Raw genomic sequence first — 22412 nt, 5'->3', positions numbered from 1 at the left:
CTTCATTCATCTATTCAATGTAGATAGAAAATTTATAATTACGAGCTTTTATAATATAATCTTGATATTATGAACGACTTATCTTATCTTTACCACACTTATAAGTTCATTTTTACTTAAAAAATAATTACTATAAAAAATTTACGAGAGAAAAAATTAATTAAAATTTTCACATATTGGAAATATCAGTTTTTTTTTTTAGTTTTACTTCGAGATTAATTGAATTAAAAGTTTAAAAAAAATTTCAATCTAGCATTAATAAAATATTATGAGGAATTAAGTCATTCACGGCTGGTTTAAAGTTGTACGGAAATTCATTGAGATTAGCCAATGTTTTCCAGTACAACTATATACCCTAAAGTTCTATAAAATATAATATGTTAGAGGGCTTGGTTTAGGGTGTATCGAAAGTCGTAGAGTACAGTGAGGTAAAATAATTCAGTGAATATGGTGAGTATATTTTGTTAATTTATTAAAGCAGTAACAGTAACAGTAGGGTTTACGTGCATTCACGAATGTAACGGTGGACAGAGTGAATAGTGTGGGTGGTACTACATTTTAAAGGTATAGAAGGTGGAAAAGGGCGAGAGAACGCGTGGTATTCTCTTGGGAACAAACCGAGGTCGTTCCGATATATGCAAGTGACCTATACACGTTATTCTCTCCTAGTATGTATAAATTTATATATGTATATTCACGTAAGCTATACGAGTAGGATGAAGGGCATGACATCCAGACGGTCGAGAATACCCATGGGGTTGACGTACAATTTTATTCTTTCTTCCCTTTCACCACGAAATAGCTTTTTTAAGCTCTCAGTGTATATTTCCATCGTTGCAAATTAAATGAATTTACTCTTATATACGAACAAATCACTAATGGGGGCTTAACAAAAAAAAAAAATAATCCAAAACAAAAACAAACCAGAAGGAATGAATAAAATATAAAAAGCGTGTTTACCTATTAGAAATAAATGGATTGTAAATTCACACCGTCTGACTACTACAGGTCAATTCTACTTCAGAGTTTTTAGTTTTTTTTTTTTTTTCTATTTATTCTCCATTGGTTTCACGACAAGGACCTGCAGTTAATACAGCAAGTGGATGTGGCTGGCAAAAGCCGTACTAAAACAAAATTGTTCTTGTTGAATATTTTATTCCCGGTCCCGACATCTTCGCTGTGTATACCTGCTAGGGTGGTTTTCTTCTGTCTTGTCTGTACAGACGTAGTCTCAAAAGCCCTTTCTATCTCTTAAACTTGTTTCTTAGATTGAATTACGATTTTACATTTGCCATTAAATTTTTTTAGTTTTTCTACTTTAACCGAATAGAACACACATTAACTTTTACTATTGCAATTATTATTGTTATCATTGTTATTCCATTAATTTTTTTTATTATACATGGAGAATATTGTTACTTGTCGAATGAAAAGGATTATACGATAAATTCTTCCACTCGTAAACTCAATAAGAGCACTCATAATACCCGTATACAAATGGTAATTTGAAAAATCTATCGACATTGGATTTATATTCACCAGATGTGCAGAATGATGCGAATTGGAAAATTAGGAGTTTATTCGGCTCGACACATTTTGCAAGGATAAATCGTCCAGTGTTGTGTCCAACAGAATGAATTCGCTATTGGTATTCGTTGTTTTACGTGATACATCTATATATATGGATACACGTAGATATGCATGATAAATATCTATACAGATGATGGTAGTAAAAATATGAACGATATAGGATTATGTATCTGGATGGTATGTGGGATGAATCGACCCCGTGTGAGGACAAAACGAGGCAATGCGGAAGTACCATGGCGCCAAGGTGTCTACTAAGTCGCGTGAGACGCCACAGTGCCTGCTGTGTTCTTTATTGTATGTATATTTTGCAAGTGTATTCATGTATACGTATGTCTGTTCCTTGGCGTTGAATGGTTTTACATGAATCTCGAATGAACAAAGATTACGCACCGCGGGTGTACAATCATAGCAAAATACAGAGGAGTGAATACAAATAATCAATGTTCATATTACTCTATTGATAAATGACCCGTTGAAGATCACTACTACGGGCCATTTCAATATTTTCAATTTCGTCCGATGTTATATTTTTTTCACTTTTGTTTATTTTTTTTTATTTCCTATTATTAATATTTTCCGTAATCACTAGATTGATAATTTTGGATGTCATAGCAGCTTAATTTGAAAAATTAGCCAATGGCAAAACTTTTTATTCACTTCAGTAGGTTCTTTTTGGTTGTTGCTAATGAACCCATGATTGGATTTATTGATCGTGAAGGAAATGCAACTCAATGAATTCCTGATCGAAAAATGAACAAGCTGACTGGTGAAGGGGTTGGAAAAGGATAAAGATAAAAGTAAAGAGTTGAAGCGAGACAGAGAAATGAAGTTTGGAAAGAGAATCACGTCGGTGATGTTGAGAAGAAAGTTGCCTGCAGGGAGAATTATCCGAACTGTCGGTGGTGCGGTATACCTGGTAACGAGGGTCATGTGAGGGGGATAGGTTTTATGGCGGGAAAATGCTCACGTGAGGTGTATGGCACTTGTAGTTATGCTGGTGTGTGAGACCTCGAGGTATAGACTTTTGACGCATGACAAGACTTGAGTGTTGCTTGTAAAATCTTGATGAATTTTCTCAATCCACGTTATCTTTCTCATCCGTGGTCAATTTAAAGACTCAATCTCAGGATACGTAGCCCACAAAAGTATAGTTTATTCGATGTTAGCAATTCGGGTAGCGGAAAACTTCGAGAATCCTGGAATTGCTGCTCTCATCTTCTGGCGAGTTTATGAAGCACGTCCGTTGTTTGTTCGATAGTCATTGAAGACTCTATAGCAAATAATGGGTCCGCGTTCTCGCTCTCTTGAGTTTCTGAAAGGTCGATATGAAGGAGAACCTCCGTAGAAGAGCTAACGTTGTAGAGTTACTGGCTATCAGAGGGTCATTTCTAGTTTATTCATCTCTGTCTGGCCCTCTTTTCAGCTCTTGCCTTGTGTCTCTTGTGTGCCACGTGAAGAGGAAGATAGATAAGATGATGGTAGAGACCGTTTACGAAAATGGAAATTCACTAGAGCAACAAGAGCAGTTAGAGTTGGACCAGCTCTGAGTTGCCCCAGAAATATCGAACGTCTGGCTGCTAGCGACGTGGCAGTTAGCGAGCGACCTAGGGGCCTCTTCGTTGAGATTCACTTTGGACAGTTACGCTTGAGGCGCACTTGAGAGATCGGCTTGGCTGTTGACGATCGATTTTGGCAAACGAGGTGCCCTGAGCTTCAGACAAACTAAAGGTAAAAATATCCTCGCCTCTCTCTACCCTTCCAGAGAAAGAGATCAAGTACTCGTAGTAATTCGAGTCGCGTTTTCTCATGACTCACGTTGAGCAACTTCTTGGAAAAGGCTACGACTTTCATCGTGACTTGTCATTAAAACAACGAATAAAGAAAAAAATATTTTTTAAATAACAAGAACAAAAGTATATTTCTATAGCTACTGCTCTCTGTACTCAGTACGCCTCAAGGGAGTTAATTGGCTCAATCGAATTATGAATATTTAATTCCCGGCGTTTTCCCGTTTCGCCCATCTGCAACCCTCCAGGGTATGTCACGGGGGTGGATAATTGGTCTGCTGCTGAATTGGTTTCTCAACCAGCTAATGCTTTGACCTATACACAGCATATATTCTATTCACTTTCGTCGTTTTTTCTCTTTGGTTGCTTGAGACGGTGATTTATCTTGGGAATGCAGATGATCGGCTCTTCTGATCTCAAACATCCCTAAATCCATATTGTTATTATACAAGTTATTTTTTGAAATTTTAAAGGATCCTTGAATATATTACACCATTTTTTGTTTGTGTCTTTGATATTCACAGCGAGCCTTACTTTTCTCATATAATTTCAATATTGATATAATTCACATACGCTAGTATGGAATTCAATATTTTTCGTAATCATTCGCACAGAATATTCCATTTTCCTTTGATTGTTTTCATTCGATATAAATATTCAGCCATTTAATTAACTTTGTTCATAAGGTCTTATCATCATTCTGGATGATTGAATGATTGAATATCATAGTACTGAGTTTGTTGATTCACAATCCATTCACAGTTGAATAATTTTATGAGATTTTGTTCTTTGATTCATACATTACGTAAAGACATTTAATAATGTATTTTTACATTATTATTTGATAAGATATAAATTAAAAAATTTTCTATTAAGTATAAAAGGCGCATATAAACGTAGATATGTATGTACATATGTGATTGGAGAGCTGAACTTTGTTTTTACATCCAACTCGTTTTCTGCGGTTGTGTACGATTTCATTCCATTTGACTTCATCAGTCTCCCCTTCACGAGTGTATCCTTAGATGACGGAACCGTACAAGTCGACTCGGAAGTTTTCATGGGTTTCATGGGAGTTGAGCCGAGGACTTTGGAGACGCGTGATACGTGGGTCATAAACCAGACCAATGGGACTCGAAGGGAAAAAAGTACATGGAATTGAGGATCAGAGTGCCGAATATTGTTTTGTAATGGACTCTAGGCAATGTTCATGTTTACGAGCTGTCGTCTGTAGGCTTCTATTGAGCTCTTTCACGTTCGTTCATTCCATTCTGTCTGTTTCATAATTCAAACCACAAAATGAGTATTTCTGTGAGTGGTCGGATAAATTGATGAGTACATAAACGAAAAACTGTATTTCATTCTACAATAAAGTATCCCGTAAGCATAAAAAAATATTATAGCATTTAGGAAATATATATAAAACAGTAATAACAAAAAGAAAAAGGTAATAAAGAAGTAAAGAAATAAAAAACAAAGATGATGAACAAATTTGATCTAGTTGTTGAACCTTACGTATCCTGATGATTGACCTAGCCTATCTCTTGGGGAATTTCCCGTGAATTGATTGAATTTTGTTGCGATTATATCACAGGTAGACGCCAGCAAGATAAGCGAAGTCGCTGTTTTCGAAGACTGTGTAAAAGGTAACTGCGTTATGGTTCTATTATCGGCAAGATTGCCTTGGGAATAGCTTCGTATGGCTATGACAAAAATACAACCTTCTATCGAATTCGTTTTGCCAAATTTATTCAATAAACCTTTTATGTTTTTCGTTGTCTTTCATTAAATAAAAATAATAAATATGAGTTAAGAAAAAATTAATGATTGTAGATCCTCAGATCCTTGACGTTTGGCGTAAGATATTCCAGAGTAGAGGATTAAATTATTTCTGTTATCTTAAAAGTTGAAAATATTTCAGCAAAGTTGACTAATTTGTTGGATGCCTTATGCAAAATAGTTTAAGAAATATAAAAAGCTTATTGTTTTATTTATGATAGAAATTTCTTTTATGAGTTTATACTGATGATAGGATTTAGTATTCTTATTCTTTCGAAAACATTTTTTTCAAATAACAAATAGCTAAAAAAATTTATGATTATATTGATTATAAATGAAATATGTTGAAAAAAAACTGTGACTAGGACTGTATGATTGATTGCAAATTTTAGAAAATATAATTCATTGGAAATTTAATTAAAAATAATTTAATCAGAATTGACTATTACAGAACTTGATTAGTATAATTTTATAATTATCGCAAATCAGTATTCTAGCGATGAAAATGTTTATAGAAATTTATGATTCTGGAAACGTAATAAATGCTTAGAGATCTTTACTCTCTATCACAGCAGTCATTTAGGTTCTCTGCCCTCGGATATTAATTTAATAAAAAATTAATTTAGCTAAAATATTTATAAATAAAAAAAGTTTTAATCAAAGTAAATATCTTTGGGGCAGAGAAAAAAAGTATATTTATCTATATACGTATACATAAATTAATCAAGATAAAATAGACGGGATATTCTGAAGAATCGAATAGAAACGAGCGGTGGATAATAATTTCGGGAAAGCGTGCACGTAAAGTGGGGGCGGCGACGCGGTCGTCGGTTCGTTTGGTACGGTTCTAGCGACAGCCAGGTTGGCGGTGGGTGCGTTACTTCGCTCAGTAGGCGCCGGAAAGTCGGACCACGGGCGCCGCGTGGACGCCCGTGACTTCGATCCGCGCTCACCCAACAGAGAAAGGTAGATTGAAATGAACAAAGGGAGAAAGCGAGCTGGGTAAATGGTAAACGGTGATTCCGTGAGAGTAGGAGTGGATCAACGATTCAGATGTATATATCTATACTATGCTATAATACAGAGATTACACCAGCGAGAATACAAGAGTTGAGATAGAAAAAAAATGCAATTAGACGTTGGTCTGCTGGATGGCATGTTTGTGTGAATTAGCGTCGAAAATTTATACTTCCCTTTAACTTTTTACTTCTGACGTACATATCGCTATAAATACATACATACATTTAGACATAACACTCACTTTACTTTACTATAACTATAACTATAACTATTACTATTATATTATTGTACAGAATGTGTATTTACTTGGAAAACGCAAATGTCATAGTCATAAAACACTTTTTATCAGTAGTAAACCATTCGATTTCCCATCTCGCGTTATTTATTTTCCCATGAAATTTGACCGTGTCTTTTATTGACGTCGTTGTAAATTTTTTTTTATTTATTTACTTTATTTGTTTTTTTATATTTTTTTGTGGCAAAAGTAGATAAAAAGAGAAGAAGGAAAAAAAGCTATGATGGGGGTAAGCTCATGTATTATTTTGAGTTCAATTTGTATTCCGTGGAAGCGGGTCTCGTTGCGTTGCGACCACACCACTTTTACGACTCAACTACTATTCGGTGGATGCGAATTTTCAGAAATATCTATATATATGTATGTATGTATTTATGGTATAAAGCATGGATAGTATAGATATAAGTATAATAATGTTCACCTGTACAACAAGATATGTAGAAGTAAAATGATGTTGAGTTTAAACAGGCGCTAAAGTGAGATAGAATAAGCAGAGCCAGAAGAAGGTGTGACTGTATATATGTAAATTTGTCACGTTGATTCTGCCAGAAGAGTTTTTCTCACTGAGGTCGGAACATAAATTTCCAAAGAGTACATAAATAACAACATACACGTTTTGTCGTTCTTCAATGTTGAACGTGTTTTCTGTTTCATTCCTACACATCTGTATATTGCTAGCTACTCTCGGTGTATTGATGTATGCACTGTAGTTGTTCTATCGCACGCATCATTATTTGTTCAGGTGTTTACATAAAACAATAGATTCAACATGGATTTACCTTTATCTATATATTACTGATTAATGTTTATTGCAATGTTCAGGTGAAAAATAATTTATCTTCTCAGGAGCGAAACCTTTATGAAAAATAGTCTACTGCCGTTCGTTTATATATTTCCAACTTTATAAAAGCTTTCTATTTTTCCTGATAATTTTTTTTAAGAGATCGTACTTGTGCCTTCTTAGACATGCAAATTGATGAAACAGAACAAACTCACTCACCATTCACCATTACTCGGCTATTTTCTACAACATCAGCATTTACTACTTCAGTATATTCATATCAAACAGCATCGACGACCAATTTTTCGAATCATTAGATTTATTATTAAAATTTTAAATTAACTTTGTTACTGCGACCGAAGATTTTATATTTTTTCACTTTTTAATACACTAATTCCGTAATAAATGTCAAGATAACGCGACAATACTTTAAAACCTCGTAAAAATAATATTAATATTCAAATTTTACGACTCAATCAACTAAAACTTTTTCCACTTTCTTTTCGGAATGAATTCAAAAATAAAATTATTATTTCATTTATCTTCTGGCTTTGATAGACCGAAACTAAAAACTCACGGCCAGAACCACCAGCCAATCGAATGATGCACGAAAATTATAAAAATAAAAAAAAAAATAAATTTTAATAAAACAAAAATAATAACAAACAATTTTGATACGTACCTTTTATTGATTTAAAAAACATTATCTTTTTGATTTAGATATTGTCAGCAGTGGGTTGAAATTTAATTAATCGAAGTAATTAAATAATATTTTCATTTTACTTTATCGCTTGCACGACTTTGACGTAAAATTTTATAACTTTAGCACTGCTTTTGCCCGCCAACTTGATATTTTTATCGCAATGTATATTTTACACTTCATGCGACGATGAATATTTTTTTTATTTATTAAGTATTTGATTGATGAATAACTCAAATTAATTAATTCAATGCATCGAGTAATTCATTATGAAGAGAGTTTATTTACTTGGCTGATTCTGAGTATTTACGTCCGACCTATACCAACCCAGCCGTTGAGTTAGTGGAATTCAAGATGGCTGCCGCAGTTTTGAAATATATCGAATGGTAATTCGATGAGTCGATAATGAAGTTAAAGTTGAAGTTGACAACAACTGAGTTCTGATAATAATTTCACTTCAATGATGGCCACCGTCAAAGAGAGGCAGATGATTAAATGATTAATTACGGTCACGAAATCAAGTAAAAAATATGATAGTGAATAAAAATAATAATAAAACTAATAAACATAAATGTTTGTAAGTAAGAACTATACAGATGTCTGTATAAAAATATTGATAGAATTTTGTGTTAGTGTTTATGAAACTCAAAATTGCAAGCGTACAATTTTTATTTATTTTGAACTAAATAAATGTTAAAAAAAAAAAATTATTTTAGTATAAAAAAATTACAATAAAATTAACAGAAATCTGGTGATTAGAAAAAAATTTTTTAAATAAAGAAAAAAACACTTGTAAAAATTTAAAAAAAAAAAGAAAAACGGTTCACTCTAAAGGCCATCCCTGAAACTTCCCGCTAATTCCATTCCTGGGCGCTTAAAATTGTACTTATGACATTTTTGAGATTTTTTAGCTCAAAATATAATTAATGTGATATTTTGAGCTCGCTGAGTTCAAAGAAATAATATTTCTATGCATTTGAGCTCTCCCAGCTCAAAAGTCTGATAGAAGTTTCATAGAACACTATTTTTGGAATTTTCAAACCGCAATAACTTTTGAATGGATCAACCAATTTTCACATGGTTGGCGGCATTTGACGCAGTTTTATCATCCTCATAAGTTATTTTCAGGTTTTAATTGATCGAACCAAAAATTTTCTTTCGTTCACGATATCTCTCGAACGAATCAACCGATTTCGACCAACTTGGTGGCGATCGATGTGGTTTTTCAAGCTTAAGGGCGGATTAGTTTTTAAAGTTGATCGATAAAGCCGTTTAAAAGTTATTCCAAAAAAACCACTTCCAAACGAAATTTTTTTCTTATTTTTTTTTGAGATTTTTCAAAATTTCTCGAAATCTATCGTTCCGAATCGGTTCAAATTAACAGGAAATCTAAGTTTGAGGGAACTTTTTAGAACGCCCTTTAGTAGATTCCGATCGGTTTAGTCGTTCAAAAGTTATAAGCGAGTCACACAGTCACACGAACACACACACATACACACACACACACACACACACACACACACATATCCTCCCTTCACGAAGTAATGCCTGACGGCGGTTTCCATGAGGGATTAGAGGAAAGAAGGAAAAGGGGTTTAGGGTTTAGTGGGTAGGGGCGTTAGTGTCGAGTTTTAGTATGACGCTGCGTCGAGTCGCCACATATCCAGGCCAAACAGCTATGCCTAGAATCCGTAAAAAGGATTCCCCCCCCCCTAAAAACACACACACACACACACACACACACACACACACACACACACACACACACACACACACACACACATACATGCATACATACATAGTGACAACATCGCGGGGGTAGTCAGGGAAGCTTCCTATGACCTTAAAACGTGGAGATCTGATGAAAACTCGATTTTTGCAAAACGGGGTGAAAACAATAACTTCCCGATTTTTGAAAATCTTCGATTTTCTTAGCGGGAAGTTAAAAAACAAATGGAATGTTGTTAAATATCAGCAGCTGATTTTATTATCACAATAAATATGAATTTTGAAATTGGCAGACACTTGACAATTTTTTAATTTTTTTTAATTAACAAATTAAGTCTAGTAAATTATTTATAAAAAATTGTACTTATAATTTTTTAAAGCTTACAAAGATGGAATTTTTTTAATATATTTTTATTTCTACAATTTGTTAGTTAAAAAATTTTTAAAAATTGTCAAATGTCTCTCAATTTCAGTATTATCAATAAATTATAATTTTTTTTTATAGAAATTCAAAAATTATCAAACTATCGCCATTTTTATTATCAAAAACACTTAAAGGTAATTAATTTAACTGGTTGAACAGATAAAAAATCAAAACAATAAATGTTGATAACTAGACATTATAAATGAATATTAATTTAATAAAGTAAAGCAGTTGAAATTAAAATGAAATTATTTGCAGGGTGTCAGGTTGGAGATGAGAGTTCCTTCTAAATGAATGATGATCCAGTGATAAGCTGATCGTCATACGAATAAGTATGAAACGTAAGATGAAACAAGATCTCGAAGACAGAGAGCATGCCAGTTAGCAGTTGACTCTTAGGCTTGTGCTCCTTAAAACTTTGCTTATTAAACCGCAGGTTGTTCTCGTTGGGTGGTGATGGTGTAGATTTGACTTGAGTTGAACGTGCACCCGTTCAGAGAGGTCGAGTAGAGGGCCAAGTTTAACATGAAATACTTGGCTCTCGCTTGCAACAACAGGGGATAAGAAACTTTACGTGGGCTCGAGCTCCAAAGGGCGGCTGCTATTTCACTCGAACTTCCTAATTAAACCATTCTGCCTGTTATGACGGCAAACCAACGGCAGCAGTCACGGAGAGAGGTAAGAGGAGAAAATGGAGAAGGCACCTCGTCTTCTTGGTTACTTGTATTGTAGGACTACTACTTGCTTGGCTGCTTTCCTGCCTGTCTATACTATTCCATCCTGCTTGTTCTAATATATTCTACACAGAGTAACACCCTTGCTCGTGTTGTACTGATGTTACCAAGTGTTGTTACCACAGAAAGTCGATTAAACTCAAATCAACCCGGCCGCCACGAAAGATAATCATACATTCATTTGTCTTGTCTACCTTAATTTTCCACCCAACAAATTTATTCAATAGCTACTATTTTAAAAATTGTTTAGTTTTTTTATTTTATATATATTATCACTCTCGTCATTATCATTCTATTATTTTTTAATTTTCACTTTCAAAATATACGTTATCTACATAATTAAATGAAATTAAAAATACGTTTTATTTTTACATCTTATTTTTAATTTAAATTAATTCTCAGCAAGTTTTCATAAATTTAAAAAAAATTTTTTTTTTTTTTTTTTTTTTTTTAATTTGTTTAAAGTCGCATAAACTACTAAGGTCATGAGCGACTACGGTAGGGGGTAAACTTTTGAGATTGGAACTCGTTTTTATTTTTTGGGCTGAGCAGAATAATACACTTAAATATTGAAAATGTTCATTGGTGTACGCCGGACTCGAACCCGTTCCAATGCTTTGGTAAGCAAGGGCCGGATCCGATAAGGCTACTGCGCGCCTTTTTTTTTTAATTTAAAATTTTTTAAATTACTAAATTATTTTCAATTAAATTTAAATGAATGTTTAAAAACGAGATTCTGATAAAAATTTGAAAAATATCACAATCACAAAATAAATTTCATTTTGTTTTATAAGTAAAAAATTACTAATTTCTCTTTAATTCAAATATAAATAATTAATTATAAAGTTGAAAACCATTAAAAATTTAATTTTTATAAAATTTTAAAAATATAATAAATAAATAAATTAAAAAAAATTATAAATCAAATTTGAAATTGGCGCGTAAAAAAGTTACTATGGCAATGACATGCGCACTACACTGTAAAAAATTTGCGGAGTGAACGCGGAGTGAATGAAGAGTGAATGATTTTTAATTGATTCACTCCCAGTGGGAGTGATATTTACTCCGAGAAGGAGTTAATTTTTATTAATAATAAAATTCACTCCGCATTCACTTCCAAAATAAATGAATTTAGAAATAAATAAATTTTTGTAAAGAAAATATTTTTATAAACCCTTTTTATATTTAATTATTAAAAATTTAATTTATGATTTTTAATAACATTTCATTTTAATTATTATTATAATGTTTTTATTTATTTTTTTTATAAATTAATTATAATTAAAAATTGTCAAAAAAAAAATATGTAGATATATATATACTAGCGGACCCGACAGACGTTGTCATGTACACACGTCTTAAATTTAGAAATTTTAGGAATGAGCTTGTATAGTTAAAAACATTATTAGTTAACAATATGCAATTGACATTCTTCAATAATAAACATTTTCGTAAATATAAGCCCATTCTGATTTTATACTCATCAAGAGCTTTCATTTGAGTACCCACATGCACTTTTGATATATTTTATATATTGATATATTTTATATATTTATATAATACCATATATATAAAATATATAAAAAATGTTATGTGGGTACTCAAATGAAAGAACTCGATGAGTGTAACATCGGGATGAGCTTATATCTTTCAAAACTTCAATAATTAAGAAATGACATTGTATCTTGTCAACTAATGATATTTTTAAAGATATAAGCTCATCCCGATGTTACACTCATCAAGACCTTTCATTTGAGTATCCACATCAATTTTTCATATATTTTATATATTTATATATATTATATGTATATATGAAAAATATATCAAAAATGCATGTGGGTACTCAAATGAAAGCTCTTGATGAGTGTAACATCGGAATGAGCTTATATCGTTAAAACATCATTAGTTAACAAAATACATTATCATTCGTTAATTATTAACATTTTCATAAGTATAAGTCCATTATGATTCTATACTCATCGAGACCTTTCATTTGAGTACTCACATGAATTTTTTCATATATCTTATATATATGATATTTATAAAATATATGAAAAGTGCATGTGGGTAGTCAAGGTCAAAAAAACAATTTATAAATCAAAATCTATTAAATAAACATTTTCTCGTGGACTGAATTGTGAATCTAAACCATTCTGGAATCCACCGGAAGACACACAAAAATTTCATTAAAATCGGTCCAGCCGTTTAGGAGGAGTTCAGTGACAAACACACGCACAGAAGAAATATATATATATATATATATATATATATATATATATATATATATATATATATATATATATATATATATATAAAGATTAATTAATTTTGAGATTTTTTTTGTAGAACGAAAATTCATCCTTATTTTATTTATTTTAAAAACTCCGAACGTGGATGTTTTTCGGAGTGAAATTCGAAATCACTCCGAAATCACTTTGAAATCACTCCGCAAATAAAAACTCCGGATTCACTCCCTACGCGGAGTGATTAATTACTTCACTCCGGAACTCCGAGTGATGGGAGTGAAATTCACTCCCGATTCACTCCGGATTTTTTACAGTGTACTATATGCGCAGTAGACAGAAGTGTATCCCGCCAATTTGGCTGTTGATGCGCGTCATACTGAACCCGGCAGCCACCGCGTCACGTAATTGCGTATGATTTTGTTTGCTTAGCAGAGTAAATAAACGGTTCGTCATTTAATTATTTGCCAGCTATGTACTTAACTTTAAAATGACTTCCTGTGTAAGGTAATCATGTAAGAGTTATTCATTTTCATCGCCATTATAAATAATTAATTCACTCTACTATTATCGAGAAACTAATTTATTTAATCGAGTTTGTGTTGTCTCATTATGCTGTCAGTTCTATCGCAGACAATAACATTACAGTTAAAACACAATAATATTGAACATTAAGTTTATAAAGTAAATTTTTTTTTATAACTACAACAAACACAAAGAAAGTATTGGCGATTTTCCGATATCACATTTACATATACAATTCACTTCAATATTGGATTGGAATAGGTCGTCCCGTATATAAGCAGTCGTGTCTTTCGTTTATTTTTCTGCATGTAGTACGAAACAAATCCTAGCAAGAATGTTCTCTGCCCTAATATGTTGCATATATATAGAAGTATATGTGAGGTATCCAATTGATACTAGTATTTCTCTGCTACATCTTACGAATACGGGCAATACTCGTCTTTTGGAGTGAACGTAAAACTTTGGGTTACTATTTAAAATTGAGAAAAGAGATATTACTACAATTTTTCAATGCATGAACAATAATTCTTTTTATTTATCGTTTTAAATTAAATCTTCTACCTTGATTGATAGTTAAAAATGCCTTTTAATTCTGATTTTCAGTAAAAAAAGGTCACAATATTTTTCGGTAAAATCTGATGGCAGCTGTAGAGCACGTACACATGGAGATATATGCAGAGTTAAATTTTTATCAACAATTGGAACAACTAATCGTTATATTTGCATGCTAGACACCATTTTCAACGAACGTACTATCGATTCGTTTAAAATCGGCATGTTTTTTCACGAGTTTTTCAACAGGAAAGCACACCATGAGTCATTTATACATTTTTCTCTATATCATTCTCTCTTTTGCTCTCCCTCTTCTTCTGGCTCTAATTTTTTATTTTTATACAAAAGCTTTTACGTTATACTCGACAGAGTTGACGTCGGTATGCTGTTGGTTTGTGGCCTTTTCATAATGACAAATGTTATTGTGCATCACTCTTGTTAACGAATACAATTAAAAACTAAGGACTGTTCACTCAGCACAATTGCTTCGTAATTGTCGTCCTGCACTTCATATGTTTCATTTTATTGTTATCTTTTTTCGGTATTTGTCGAATTTCAAGTGGTTCTTATGGAAACAAATTATCAATTAATTTTTTTTCTTTTATTTTGTTTCAGGTGTGTACCTTCGTCAGATGATTTTACCTGAGAGATAATTAAAAAGACACTTCTACTCATCTTTCAAGAAATCCAAATAAATCCATGCCACGTGAATATAAGACCCTTCAATCAATGTTGCGTAGATTCTTCAGGACTTTTATGTGGGAATACTTCTTTATCAGAATGTACTATACTATAATATATTGACAACAAATCGATTTAATCAATAGGTATGATGTCAATTAAGTAAAAACTTAATTGAATTAATTAATTGCTTAAATATTTAAATAAGTACTAATTGTTTTTTTTTTGTAGATACTGGTATCTTAATTCAATTAAAGATAATTTTACAGCTCAGAGTCTGTAAAAAAATGAATAAGAAGAAAATAAGTGGACGAAAATGGACATGAAGAGAAAAATAAAGGCAAAGATAAGAAACTAGGAAGTGAGAAGAAATGTAAAAAGTGAGTACAAAAACAGTAGTGGAAGAAAAGGATGAGAAAAAGAGATAGGGATTCGCCTCGACCATCAAGGGGTGGCAGGGTAGCTACTGGTGAGAAAGAGAAAGAGTGAGAAGGTGAAGTGAGAGGCAGAGAGAAAAGAGGCGAGAAGCAAAATGTAGTGAACCTGGCTCAGTCTCCACTCGCCATCCGCCAGTTGTCTGAGCCACAAGTTAGTCGACATCTCGCTGATAGTTTTCATACACTAATTATTATCGTTACTTCCGTGCATACTTGACCAGCTTCTCGTTCGCTCCGTTGTTACAACACTGCAAAGAGTGCTAGAAAAAAGCGACGCGATTCGCGAATTTACCGAAGTACGTTAACGCACGCGCCAAACGTGCGACACGTTTGAGCGTTACAACTCAAATTTAAAACTAATACTGAAAATCGTTAATAATAATAATCGCAGTAGTATCGAGTAATATTATTTATTGAGATTGAAGTAATTGTTTATTTTATTAATCCTCCTACAGTTTGGATAATTGCTAACTTGTTCAATTATACCGTATGTTAGTCATAATTATTAATATTTAATTAAATTAGTATGGATAATAAAATTTAATGATAATAATAATCATAATCAAATATATATTGATACTTTATTAGATATAGCAGTTATGATTATTATTATAATTATCATTGGTTAATATTATTGGATGTATATTATAATTTATAATTCACTGAGTAGGATAATGATAAAGTAATATGGTTTGTGAAATTGCAGGATCTGTGTAGCGAGAAACTGCTGCTATTCGGCAAGTTTCAGACGTCTATGAGAGCAGCATCTCAAGTTTGTCGACAGAGAGGGTAATATCTGAATAGATATATATCAGCATATCTATATACCAGGAATCAGCAGAAGCAACAACAAGTTTGAACTTCCGGTATTCAAATCGATTTTGGGCGCAAGTTTAAACTTTGATACACAGCACGGATTACCAAGGCTTACTTTTACGTCGTCAATAGTATTTTGATAAATACTATTGTATATTCTTCGAAAGTAGTGTCGTGACTTGTTGAATAAAGGACAAAAGTTTGGACAGGAGGTGTAAACTGTGAACTTCAACGTGGACGTCGTTGATTTACAGCCTACTTATTCGATTCTGAAAAATTCAAGGAGTACTTGGAAATTTATATTCGCTGCTGCAATAAGGTAAGATAAAAAGTTTTTAGTCAGAATATATACATAAATTTATATTTTGTTTTATTTATTCACTTTTATTGTTTGTTATTTTATAATTGCTGTGCAGTAATGAGAATTAAAATTTAATCGCGTATTTTTATAATGAGTAAGAGAAAGAGGGTAGCACAATAAATAGACAAAAAAATAATTGTATTAAAATACGATCGATTCATCAAACCCTGATCCACGAGAGCGTCAAATCGTTGGGTATACACAGTGTTATCGTGGCCGGTGGACGGGATAATTAATCCGATGGATTTAACTGGCCGCTCTTTAATGGGCTTGATGAACCGTCGACGGTACTGCACGAGTCCAAAACCCTGGGGCTTATTCATAGTCGTGAATTAGTCGCTCTGCACGGTATTCATTATGCCTCGTGGCTGGTATATGGTTTAAAAATTAAAATATAAAAAAACTAAGGAAAAAAGAGGACTTGGGTTAAAAAAACCAAAACCAGTAGAACAAATATAAGTCTAGGTAAGCTATAGATATTTGTATATTTTGTTCTTCAAAGCAGCTTTATATACTCTGTACTAGAAGAAAACAAAGATAGAAAAGATTAACAGAGACAAGAGCATACAAAAACATGCTGGCGAGCGGTTTGTTAGTTACGTTGAGATTGCAGGAGTGTTGAAAACTTGAAAAACTTAATGTAGAAAAACACGATAGCAGTGTAGGGTGAGATATAGACGGAAAAAAGGAAATATATAGAACGAAAAGGAAGAAGATAATCATCAGTAACTATTTAATCCGACAGGATAAATAATAGGAACGTTTTAAAACAATTGGAAATATCCATGTTGATAGACAGTCACGTTTTTATTAGAATCTTTCATCTTTTTACTTCTTTATTTTTTATCTTTTTTCACTTTACCTCATATTCATTAGGCTTGCGTGAATGAATTCAATAAAATTCACGATTACGATCGTATACATGCGTGATCGTTAACTTTTATTATACGCACTGAGGGTGTACACTTATGTGAAAGCTTTACTCTCGCAATATTTGTTTCTTTTTTTTTTTTCCTATTTTTCCTCCATCGTATTCACACAACTCGATACTTTATTTTCATTTGTGTTTTTGCTTCATATGGGTCTATGTTCCGAGGAACGATTCGCTAGTGTTGTATTTTGTATACACTCAGACTGTTATACCTTTTTGCCCGGTGAATTACGATCGATTTGCATTACCAGTACGGCAGTAATGGTTACTACCTGCTGTTATAACGTCATTTTAGGTGGATTTTCAAAATTTGAAATAATTGAAGTATGTGTTCCACGTACTCTTTCATAATTCTTTAATTGAATACATGTCGGATATTATCAAATTATTTTGATGTAGGACGTGACGTTTATACGTTATGTTGATTAAAATATTACTCTGTTTATTGTCCAAGTTAACAGCATCATTTCCACCCTCATCATCGCCATTATAATTATTACTATCATTATTATTATCATCATCATCATCATCGTCATCACCATCAGTATTAATATTAATATTACATTTATTAGCCTGTCGTCTGTTTTAAATCCGTAAATTCTATATGCTTGATAATTAATATCAATAATACTACTCTCGGTGAGGCGGAAATTTGGTGGTCTACTCAATTCCAATAATCTCTTTCAAATTTTTTGACAGTGAAGCGGTAAAACGGGGTAGGAGGGGTAACCAAAGCGGTACAAAAATAGAAAGTTTGGTGAGGGAATAACGGCGAAAAAATATAACGAGAAAAAAGAAATAAAAAAAAAAAAAATTGAAATGGACCACAGAGCCTGAACAATAGAAATGCACAATCGAGCTGGATGATGCGCTGTATGAGAACAATATTGATGGTGATAGTGTGGATGCATACATAGGAACACGAAAAATCGATCGATCGATCGCGGCGTACAACGGCCTGTTGTGTGTCAAAATGAGTGTGTGTGTGTGTATATGCGATCAGATCGCGATTTCACATATCAAATCGCCTGAACACTATCAAGGGACGATGAATCCTCCATCGTGTAGGAGAGAGTAGAGAGGGAGTAGCCGTGTTACGTGCAACAGGAAAATCCTGTAATCGCATTCGCTCGAAGTGCAGTCGTTCGTATGTCGCAGGTTCAAAACTAGCTACCAGCCTGTTCTTGTCTCTCTGATGACCATCTCTGTATGTATATATACTCCTTTTGGCCTTGCTCTCTTTCTCTTTCTCTGATACACTCTGTGCATACATCAGTATTGTCTGCTGTAACACTAACACTTCATCTCTCGCTCTAGCTGTGAAACCAGGGACGTGCGTCGGACTCAAATTATCGATGCTTATCACGACAACGAGCATAATGGCCGATAGGAGATGGCGAGCACAACCGGACATTTATATATACATATATATTTATGCTGATTTATCGAATTCGAATAGGACTTGTGTACTTTAATGTGTTACACATATGCTTTTCACATTGATATATTGTCGTGCGTTTATCGTGAATATACATCGGCGTTGGTCGTATGTAGAAAAATATATACAGATGATGTAGTGTATTATAGATAGTAGTTTTTATTTTTTAAAGAATTAATTTTATTACAAGTACAACTACTGGTATTACTTATACTACTAGTTGTGTAGATGAGAGCTGATGGTATATCAGAGAAGGAAGAAAAGTTATATGGGGAGAAAAGAAAATAGTGGTAGTATGGAGAATAAAATAGCAAGGTGGATGAATTTTTCGTAGTGTACTTTTGCAGAAGAAAAAGAAAATGTACATAGCAGCAGAGTAGTAGGTAGGGTGAGTTGACTAGTGGAAGTGGAATCGTGTCTCTGGGGAGCCATTTCTCAAGGAGGAATCCCGCGCCGAAAAAGGCAAACGCAGTGGGGAAGCAAGAGGAATGAGTGAGGTAATAGCTTGGCCCGCGGATTCTCGGGGATAGGCTCGGTACAGAGGGAGTAAATTTTGTACGAGTAAGCAAGATGAACAAAAGACAAAGACAGACCAACAGACTATGAAATAGAAAGAGAGTAAAGCAAGAGCAAGAGAAACAGTCCGTGTTAGACAGGTGAAGTTATTCTAGCTGGTAGTCTGAAGAACTCTGATGCACGTGAGGGAGAAAGACAAGGATGCACATTGGGAGGAGTAAGAATAAGAGGTACAGAAGGAGGTTGAGAAATAGTGGATTGGGATGAGGATGCGGAAGGTTGGATTGTGCGAGGGACCGGCGGGGAACCATTACAGTAAATCCTACTTTGCGCGTGAAAACACCGACGCTAAAGCGATTAAATTATTAGGGGGTTGGCTGCCAGGTTGCTGCCAGCCTGTTGGAGAGTACGAGCGAGAATGAGAGGGAATATATGGGTGAATGAGAAGGCGAGGGTGAGAGCCCAAGTGAGTGAGTGAGTGAGTGAGGGCGCGGCAGCTTCCTGGATGAGTAGCAAGAGTAAGAGAGCTCACCAGAGAAAGGGATACCGCAGGGCTGTATGGCTATATGCCTGCTCATGCAGCCCGGCTGTGTTAATAGTTATAGTACACATACTATAGTGAACTACGGGGGTTGGGCGAATGCTATAATACCCAACTAACCGTCGACCTCGCTTGCCGACGTTGCCGTTGTGCTATTCTGACGTCCGAGTATACCCTACTACTGCTGATGCTTCTACTGCTGGTAACTACCGGAGCTGTACTTCTGTTGATGTTACTGTTCCATCGTTTCCACAACTCTGTGTATCTTCTTCTGAAAGATGCAGGTACGGGGTATCGCGTTGTTGAGGGTTACTAAAATTTACTCCCGGCCAACAGACCAGCCTTTAACTGTTACATGCTAATAATTTAGTACTGACCAAATATACCGGGGTATTGTGTCTACTTGGATTAGATAGTTCATTAATGCTTTGTAATTTTTAAAGTCAATTTATCCTATTATATTAAATTCATGATTGTGTTGAAGTTATTTAGGATCGAAAATAATGAAAAAAAAGGTCTTTGATTTCTTATTGGTTGAGATTAAAGCGCGTATTGTAAATATCTAGTCTTATTATTTATTAGGGCAGCCGATATAAAAAATGAAAGGAGAATAAAGAAAAATAAAGAAAAAAGAACGAGTTATTAAGATACATATATCTAAAGTGCTTTTACGTTAATGCTGTTAAATTTTGACCAGCATTCATTAGTATCCCCGACATTTCTGAGTAGGAGATGCTTTTTTCCCACGTTATTTTTTTGCTTACACACGCTACACTGATATCTTATATCTGGCTCGTTGGTTGCCAAAAAAGTTTTTTTACATTTCTTTTTTATTTTTAACAAACTGTTTTTTAGCATTTAATCTATTATTCTAAATCATTGCTCTTTTTGCGAGCTTGTAAAAAGGTTTATTTACAAAAAAATAAAATTATTTATTTGGACAACAAAGTAATGAGATGAGTGGGAAATTAAAGATATATATAATGTAATTTAAATGAATTGAAGATGTTTGCGTGTGGTATATAAAATGTAATTGAGTAACTTTAGTGAGTTTAATAGTTATAATCATGTTTAGGGAAACTATAGCTAAACACGGGGACGCAGTCGCACAGAGTACTGAGTATTCTATATATATACATAGAACAATACTGCATGGCTGTTCGTGACTGCGAAATACATTTAGATTCGTTAGTCGCTCGTTTTCAACAAAACCAATTACGTGACAATACAAAAAATTATGCCAACATATTTTATATCCTTTTTATATTATTTTATTATTTATTTTTTGTTGAATATCATAGCTTACACGAGACAGAGAGAGTTTCGTGCTGTTATACATCACGCCAACTGAATTATGCGACACGACCTAAAAAAATAATAATAACTTCGTTTTTATTTTTTCAAAATATTTAAATTACTCAATTTCATTTAAATATTCGTATCACTTTGATATCTTAATTTTCGGTTTTACTATTTTAATATACAAACATTTACTCTCGACTTTTTCATCTTAATTAGCTCATTGAATTTCATTTTATTTATGTTGGGTATTTTTTTTTTTTCGGTGCATAAAAATTCATACATTATTTGCTCGTAAATTTAAAGGAAAAAATAAATAATAATTTTTTTTTTTTAAGGGGGATGGCTACTGTGAGGATCGAAAAAATAGGTGATTTTCGGGAATTTTTTTGACTGGGATAATAAAGGAATTTGGGGATTGGGTTTTTTTGTTTTATAAAGTATACATTGCAGATTATTCTCCTAAATTTTTATCTAAAAATATCATGTTGTTACAAAGTTATTAGCATTTTTGTAGGGCACCAAAAAAATTTCCCCCTCCATGATGCGATCTCTAACTAAAAAACGGATTATCTAAAACAAAAAAACGAAAGAGCGTTGTAATCTGCATGCGTGTGGTTATCGTTGCACATAGGGGATTTTGAAAATTTGGATTTAAAAAGAAATGGCGACATATTAAAAATTTTTTCGTTTTTTTTCCTCATTTTTTTGGATTCAAACAGCCCTAAAAAATCTTAAAAATAAAGATTTCCAAAATCCCCTACGTGCAACTATAGCTACTGAATAGACGAATACGGGGAAAAAAAAAGTTGCAAATCGGTTCATATTTATGCAAATTACAGTTCTCATCAGTTCAAAAAAAGAAGTTTCGAGAAAAACGCGTTTTCGTCGGAGTGCCGCGCGTGTAAAGTCATTTGACGCGCTGTCACAAAAATGACTATAACTCAGAAAAGATTCGGAATTTTGATACCAAACTCTAGATACATATTTTTGAATCTATAAACTTGGATTTAATAAAAAAAAAAAATTTTTTTTTTTTTTGAAATTTCACAGTGGCCATCCCCCTTAAATTTAATCTAAGTTATTTATTTATTTATTTTTTTATTTATTTTTAGAAAATAATTTTTTGTAGAGTTAAGCTTACAGCAATAAAGATCATGTAATACAAATGTATATATGTCGTAGTCTTTTCGTAAAATCCGTACGTCATTTCATGAAATACCTAGGCACTTCC

The 22412-nt window shown here is 33.1% G+C and overlaps 1 protein-coding gene and 1 long non-coding RNA gene across 2 annotated transcripts in view; one reads left to right on the top strand and one right to left on the bottom strand.

Annotated features, from left to right (window-relative positions):
- Positions 1 to 7862, bottom strand: part of LOC123270967 — a 43860-nt gene extending 35998 nt beyond the window's left edge. Inside the window, exon 1 of the long non-coding RNA XR_006510742.1 lies at positions 7472 to 7862. This is a non-coding gene — a long non-coding RNA (uncharacterized LOC123270967). The remainder of the gene's footprint in view (positions 1 to 7471) is intronic.
- An 8125-nt stretch (positions 7863 to 15987) lies between these two features.
- Positions 15988 to 22412, top strand: part of LOC123275435 — a 322124-nt gene continuing 315699 nt past the window's right edge. Inside the window, exon 1 of the mRNA XM_044743588.1 lies at positions 15988 to 16411. The gene's annotated coding sequence lies outside the window, so the exon portion shown is untranslated. The remainder of the gene's footprint in view (positions 16412 to 22412) is intronic.

This window comes from Cotesia glomerata, linkage group LG1 (assembly GCF_020080835.1).
Source record: "Cotesia glomerata isolate CgM1 linkage group LG1, MPM_Cglom_v2.3, whole genome shotgun sequence".
Taxonomy (NCBI): Eukaryota; Metazoa; Arthropoda; class Insecta; order Hymenoptera; family Braconidae; genus Cotesia; species Cotesia glomerata.
The sequence above is the reverse complement of the archived record's forward strand: the minus strand, read 5'-3'. Positions and strand labels throughout refer to the sequence as shown.